Below are 7,606 nucleotides of genomic sequence, written 5' to 3' on the forward strand. Positions count from 1 at the left end.
TTGGAAGAACAAGAAGCAAGAAGAGAGCTCGTGGATCAAAGACCGCAAATTCTCTACAAAGCTACAAAGTTTAATTAATCAAATTTAAGTTCAAGTTCAAGATCAAGAACGAAGGCAAATATCAAAAGGTTCGAGATCATTAGGCCTTTTGATCAATGTTGCATATCAGGCAATGATTCCCCCTCCATGTATACGCTTCCTTGCATCGTCTGTTTCAAAATCATGACAGCACCTTCGCTAGAAAAAGAAGCCATAAGAGGATCAGTCGGTCCACCTACTAATGGGTAATGAGTTTTGAAATAATAGGCCAACCAACCATACACGTAATGAATTGGAAAATAAGTTTGGACAAGATCAAATCGTGAGCATCTTGAAATTGTGTTTAGACCTTAGTAAATACTGGCTAAGACTGGAACTGCAAGGCTAACTCTTCGTCCACATGCTAAATGACAGGCGATTTTGAAGACGCCCAGACAAATAAAGCCATCCTCCTTCGTAGGAAGCACAAATACGCACAGCAAGATAAAAAGGTTGTCAAGTATGTTTCATTTTTCTTGTTACTCTTAACTTCTAACTTGTGAAACAAAGCTTCTTCAGCAGGAGTCCAATTAACAGACTCACCAATTACGCCAGTTGGGTTATGCAATGACTTGAGATGGATGGACTTCTTTTCTCTTCTTGGTGGGGGTTGTCCGTATTTTGTATCTTTCTTACACCAAAACTCTACCCATCTTTCCACAAAAACATTCGGGTCATGATTATTCTCTACTTGGATCTGATGAAAGGCATCAAATAAATGCTTATAAGAGTGAGGGAGAAACCTTTTTCCCTTATCAAATGTGCCTAAAAATTCTGCAATATTTGGCAAGACTTCCTCGTAAAGACTTCATATTATGGGTAGACCATCAATCACGTGTAAATTCCAAAGTGATATAGATAGTTCTCCAACTGAGGTAAGCAGAGTATTTGTAATAGAACACCAAGTTTCGTAGAAGGCTTGCAAGATGTTAGTGTTACGATCATAAGTAAAAAATGAACTATACACAACATCATATATTTTTGCATCTTTCAAAGTCTAGAGATTCCTACTAAGGATATCTTCAGCCCACTCCCAATAGCCTGGAATGTAGTGAAACTCTCTATCAAGTGTGAAAGTGTCATCCCATCGAGTCTCTTCATTTATGATTCATCGCCCCAAACAGGGTAAAGAAATTGCAATATTTTTGGTACGATGATTAGGAGTGCAAAGTACCCACGTCTTGGGAGGACGACTGTTATATTCAAGAGTCCAATTATCTAAACTAGGAAGTTCCCCCAAAGATGGCCACGGAGCAACATATTGTCCAACTAATGGCTTACCTACAAGAAATTTGGTCTCCACCTCACTATTCTTATAATCTGATATCACAAGGTATCGCGACTCTAAAGAAGAGGAAGTCAAATCTCTAAAGTAAATCATGATTCAATCTGTAAAAAAAGTATTTTATTAGCGCTTAAATTAGTAATTCAGTAATAATGGTCATGAATCTCAATAATGAATGATTATATTCTTTGAGCACGAACTATGCCTAATCTAAATGGTGTAAAGTCTTTATCGATCAGGTAAAGTCTTTGCTTTAGACAGTGTAAAGTCTTTGACTCGAATAACGTGATACCTTCACCTCAAAGCATGTAAAGTACTTGTCTTAGACGGTGTAAAATCTTTGGCTTGGACTATGGGATGCCTTTGACTCAGACGGTGTAAAGTCTTTGCCACAAATCATGTAAAATCATTGCCTTAGATGGTGTAAAAGTCTTTGGCTTGAACTATGTGATGCCTTTGACTCAGAAGGTGTAAAGTCTTTGCCATAAATCATGTAAAGTCTTTTCCTTAGATGGTGTAAAGTCTTTGGCTTGAACTATGTGATGCCTTTGACTCAGACGGTGTAAAGTCTTTGCCATAAATCATGTAAAGTCTTTGCCTTAGATGGTGTAAAGTCTTTGGCTTGAACTATGTGATGTCTTCGACTCAAACGATGTAAAGTCTTTGTCATAAATTATGTAAAGTATTTGTCTTAGACAATGTAAAGTCTTTGGCTCGAACAATGCGGCACATTTGTGTCATACAGTGTAAAATCTTCACCAAGAATAATGTACAATTATTGGCTCAAACAACACAACACCTTTGGATCCAATAGAATAAAGGTTCATGAAGTAATATTTTTACTTGCAAAATAAAAGGATGAGGAAAGAAGTAACGAAGTGCACAGAAAAAAAATACACATTAACCATACCTTGACGCCTGCTTGTGGAATCTCCAAAGAATCTGTAAAAAGAAGCTTGCAGTGGTTAAAAGTGATAATAATAAAAAAAATAAAGAAGAAGCATCTATTTATAGATGGATGTAATGGTAAGGGAGTCCTCTCCTAGATCTAGTACAAATTCTTATTTGACTAGAATTCTAAGGAGGAATGATAGGATAATTTTTTTTTTAAAATCTATCCTAATTCGTTTACGGTAAGGTGAATGTTTACATTCTCCTACTTTAAATTGATTAAGGATAGTGGAAGCTAGACAACTTAAGGTTGGACTCTATTTTTTACTTCAATTATGTTGAAGTGGTATATTAATTAAAGGTATTTAAAATACATGATATATAATTATCATGTAATTAATACTTCAAGTCTTGTCAGAATATTTTATTGATTGTAGACTAGACTTGAAGTATTAATAATTGTTTTCAAGTCAATTAATCGAGGACTGGAAGGGACAATAATTTGCCAAGTAATTACGTGTTCAATGTAGTGGCTATTTTCGTTTAGATTCCTATGCCACTTTGAAATTAATAAATCATGAATTCTCACTAAAATCAGGTGGGACCCTTTAATTTTCAACTACTATTTGAGTTCTTATCACTTTTGCTTGAGTCCTAATAAAATTAGAAGAGTGCACTGCGCACACATAACCGACCCTATAAATAATACTTTTCCAATTCTAGTAGAAGTCAAATTATAAAGACCCAATTTACATTGGATACTATTTGTGGTTGTGGCTCTATAAATAGATGTAAGTCCATCATCAAACTCAGTAATTCAAAGCTCCTTGCAGTAACCAAAAAGTTCTACTATAAGTTAGAGGATATTTTTACTAAGTACTTCAAGCCTAGTCTTCAAAAGATAAAGTATCTCGACAAGACTTGAAGTAGGGGGCATTTGTAAGAATTAAAGTTATATTGGATTTAAACTCGTAAATTAATTTAGACTATAGTAAATTCAAAAAAATAGTCCAAATGATGTGGCGATCCAAGTTAAATAAATGAGCCACTAAAAGCACACCATGTGTCAAAGTTATATGACAATCCAAGTCAAATTAAATGAGTCATTAGAATCATGCCATGTGCCAAAATTATGTGGCAATCCAAGTCAAATTAAATAGGCCACTAAAATCATGCCACGTGTCAAAGTTATGTGGCAATTCAAGTCAAATTAACTAAGCCACTAGAATCATGTCATGTACCAAAGTTAGGTGGCAATCCAAGTCAAATGAAATAAGTCACTAAAATCATGTCACATGTCAAAGTTATGTGGCAATCTAAGTAAAATTAAATGAGTCACTAAAATCATGCCACATGTCAAAGTTATGTGGTAATCCAAGTCAAATTAAATGAGCCACTAGAATAATACCACGTGTATATGTGACATGTTATGACCAATCAAATTAAAACTTTTCACCAAAGGCATCTGATTAGTCAGTTCAAACCGACCAATCAAATCACACAAGCATATCACTCCCTACAACTATAAATAGAGGTCCTCATTATTCTGAGAAGGGGGGGGGTTGGAAGAACAAGAAGCAAGAAGAGAGCTCGTGGATCAAAGACCGCAAATTCTCTACAAAGCTACAAAATTCAATTAATCAAATTCAAGTTCAATTTCAAAATCAAGAACGAAGGCAAATATCTAAAAGTTCGAGATCAAGTTGCTTATTCATATTTATTATTCGTCATAATCGTATAAGTGTTCGTGACGAATAATTCAAATCCAAATTTGAAGACGAAGATTCAAGATCAAGCTATTCAACCTCTTGACTCTAAATCAAATTCAAGTTCAACATATTCCATATTATTTGAAAAATCAGAAGATTATCATAGAGATTGTAACACGTACTATATTTTGAAATCAATTATTACACTTTGTTACTCCAATTTTCCGATCTTAATTATTTATTTTTTCAGCTCGAAAATTTGTTGTTTATTGTGTCATCCTTAGATTTTGAAGAAAAATGTGAGGATCTAATTTCTGGTATTTCTGACGCTCCAAAAAAAGGAAGAGGAAAAGACCAAATATGTGGGGGGAAATTAAACTCTCTATCTTTATCTTATGTTAGTAAAAAAAAAAAAATTAACCCATGGCAAAATAACTCTAACCTCACCAAAAAGTAGAAAAGTGAAGACCAAAATTAACTTAAGAATGAAAAACAAGTTTGCGTAATTTATGAATCATCATTTATTATTTTATCACATAAAATTATTTTTAAAAATTATAATATTAATATAAAAGTAAAATCATTCAATGGAAATCGATTCTCATTATTCCCTTTCTTCAGTTTCCTCATGCAATTAAACTATTCTTTATGATTTATCGAATATCTTTATTTTGGACATATCCATTCACACAGTTTTATTTTTTCATTCATATATCTTTTTTGGTGGTTTATAAATTTTATCCAAAACCAAAATTGAAGGTCAATAAGTAGTGGTGGTAAATTCACAAGTTCAATCTTATCGTAAGTCTCTCCACTCTTTTATCTTCTCGTCTTATTTCCATACCAAAAATAAAAAGAAAATTATTTTATAGTTCAATCATGTAAAAGAAAATAATCGTTTGCACTATTTTTCATAGAAAAGATACATATAATATAAATTTGAGAAATAAGATAGATTATTTGTCCCAAAAAATTAAATAAATTGATTGTATAATTTTCTCATAATAAATTAAAAAGAAAAGAGTCAAATATATTTCTCAATTTTGCTATTTAGAGTGATATTTCCTTTATAATGAAAATGGCTCATATATACTCATATTATTATATAAATGACTCACATATAATCTTTTTCTCTAAAGGAAGTAAAAAATATATTTTTAATTTTTTTTTTAAAAAAACTCATGTAGAGATATATTTGATCATTCTCACACATATTTATTTATTTATTGACTTTTTGATTCAATGGTTAATTTGAATTAATTATTTTGACAGTCAAATTTATTTATTTTCCTAATATTCTTGTAAAATTTATTGTAGATGCCCCAATTTTTTTACAAGTACAAAATTTAAATTAAAATATAGCCACAAAAAATTAGTTTTAATTTTTTTTATATATTTTCTCTTTTTTCATTCACACTTCTTTCTGTTTATTTCTCTTACTTTTACACTAAAAAATAAAATAAAAAATAAGAATAAGAATAAGAAATTCATAAAATGATAATAAAAAAAATCAAAAAATAATTTATGTAAAAAAGATCAAATATATCCCTAAACTTTTTTTCTTTTAGTTTAAACTCACCTTCTGGGAGGGTTTAGGCTGACTCTTAAACTTTGCTAGAAGGATCATATTAAATTAAAAATAAAACATAAATTGAAAATATATTTTTTTTATTTTTGTTAGATGAAAAAGGTATATGGAGTCACTTTTATAACGATAAGAGTATATGTGAATCACTTTTAAAACGAAGAATATATCAATTCTAATTTCTAAATGACAAAATTAAAAAATATATCGTGCCTTTTCCCTAAATTAAATTCAAAATGTAATAAATATTCGCTGTACATTTCTCTCTTGCTTTATGATGTTACTTTTCCCATTTTGCATTTGGCAGTCCTTAATTAATTCGAAATCATGTGCTTAGTTCGCCCTTCCTCATTTACTCATTTATAAGTATTAATTAGAAAATTTTTCTGTGATTCACGCGGTATAATAATAATTTAAAATAATTTTTTTATAAATAAAGAGACAAATTTTATTTTGGTTAGAGGCTTTAGTGTCGACTTATTTTTCCTCTTAAACAATTGTTTATATCTCTTTTAATTCTAATATTTATGTGTTAGTTATGAATATTAAAAATGGCATAATTATTTTTAACAAAATAAGTAAATGAAAGAAATAGGAAATAAAGACCAAAAAAATAAGAATAAAGATAAATAAAAATACTGATCATAAAGAAGTGTCATATCAAATTATCTATCTTGTCTGCCTTCAACTTTATATAAAGAGAGAGAATGAGAGAGAGATGGTAATAAATTTTAGTAGTGTGTTTTTGATTCTTTAGCTGATTTGTTTCTTATGAATAATGGATATTAGATTCTTTAAAGTAATTAAATGAGAACAACAATGAAAATGTCAGTAGAAAATGAGAAAAAAATTATGAATGTTTGTTATAGAAAAGTATCATATTATCTTGTATATGCTTAATTTTATGTGTGTATACAATATAGATGATAAAAAAAAATATAGGAAAATAAAAAATAATTGATGGACAGTCAATTAATAATATTGAGTCATCTATTATATAGAATAAACATAAAATGGAACATTTCCACTTTTATGTATAATGCACTTTTTTCTTTTTTTTTTCAAACAAAAGATATTATCTATGTTTATAAGCAAAAAAGAAATGAATTATCCAACTTCTAACCACCATTAATATCAAAAGAAGTTACTGATTAACTTGAGTAATATCTTTATTAATAAAAACTCAAAAGATTATAGTTATTTAGTGAATAGTTTGACTCCTCACTACTCATAACAATTATTTTAAATGCTCTAACATATATAATGTATAATGTATGTTATTAATTTTATCAACCAATATAAATAATTTTTTTGTAATAGTAGATTTTTTAATTTCTTGTTATGAAATTAACTTTCGCCTATATTTTTGAAAATAAAAATAATTGATGGACTATCAATTAATAATATCGAGTCATCTATTATATAAAATTAATATAAAATAGAACACTTCCACTTTTATGGATAATGCACTTTCTTCTTTTTCTTTTTTTTTTTCCAAACAAAAGGTATTATCTACATTTATAAGCACCTGATAAAAAAAAATGAATTGTCCAACTTCTAACTATACTAATTGTTACTGATAAAAAGTCGAAAGATTACAGTTAATTAGTGAATAATTTGACACCTGCACTACTCATAACAATTATTTCAAATGCACTAACATATATAATGTATAATGTATGTAATTAGTTTTATGAACCAATTCAAAAGATTTTTTTGTAATAGTAGATTTTTTTTTTATTTTCTTTTTAATTTCTTGTTATGAAATTAACTTTCGCCTATATTTTTGAGTCATAGACTTCAAAATAGTTTCCAAAGTTACATGCTATCAATCACTAATTATATTCTTGAACAAATTTAATTTAAGAAAATTATACATTATAAAATAAATTGAAATAAAATAGGAGTAGAATTTGTTTTTATGAATTTAAAAAATGAGTGCATAAAATCAATTTAGAAGAAATCTGTTGTATGTATCAAGCTTCTCGATATAAATGGCATAGCATAAATCATTAAAATTTAGCAAATATTGAGCAAGAAATAATCTTTGAATTTGTT

This window comes from Solanum dulcamara, chromosome 2 (assembly GCF_947179165.1).
Source record: "Solanum dulcamara chromosome 2, daSolDulc1.2, whole genome shotgun sequence".
Lineage (NCBI taxonomy): Eukaryota > Viridiplantae > Streptophyta > Magnoliopsida > Solanales > Solanaceae > Solanum > Solanum dulcamara.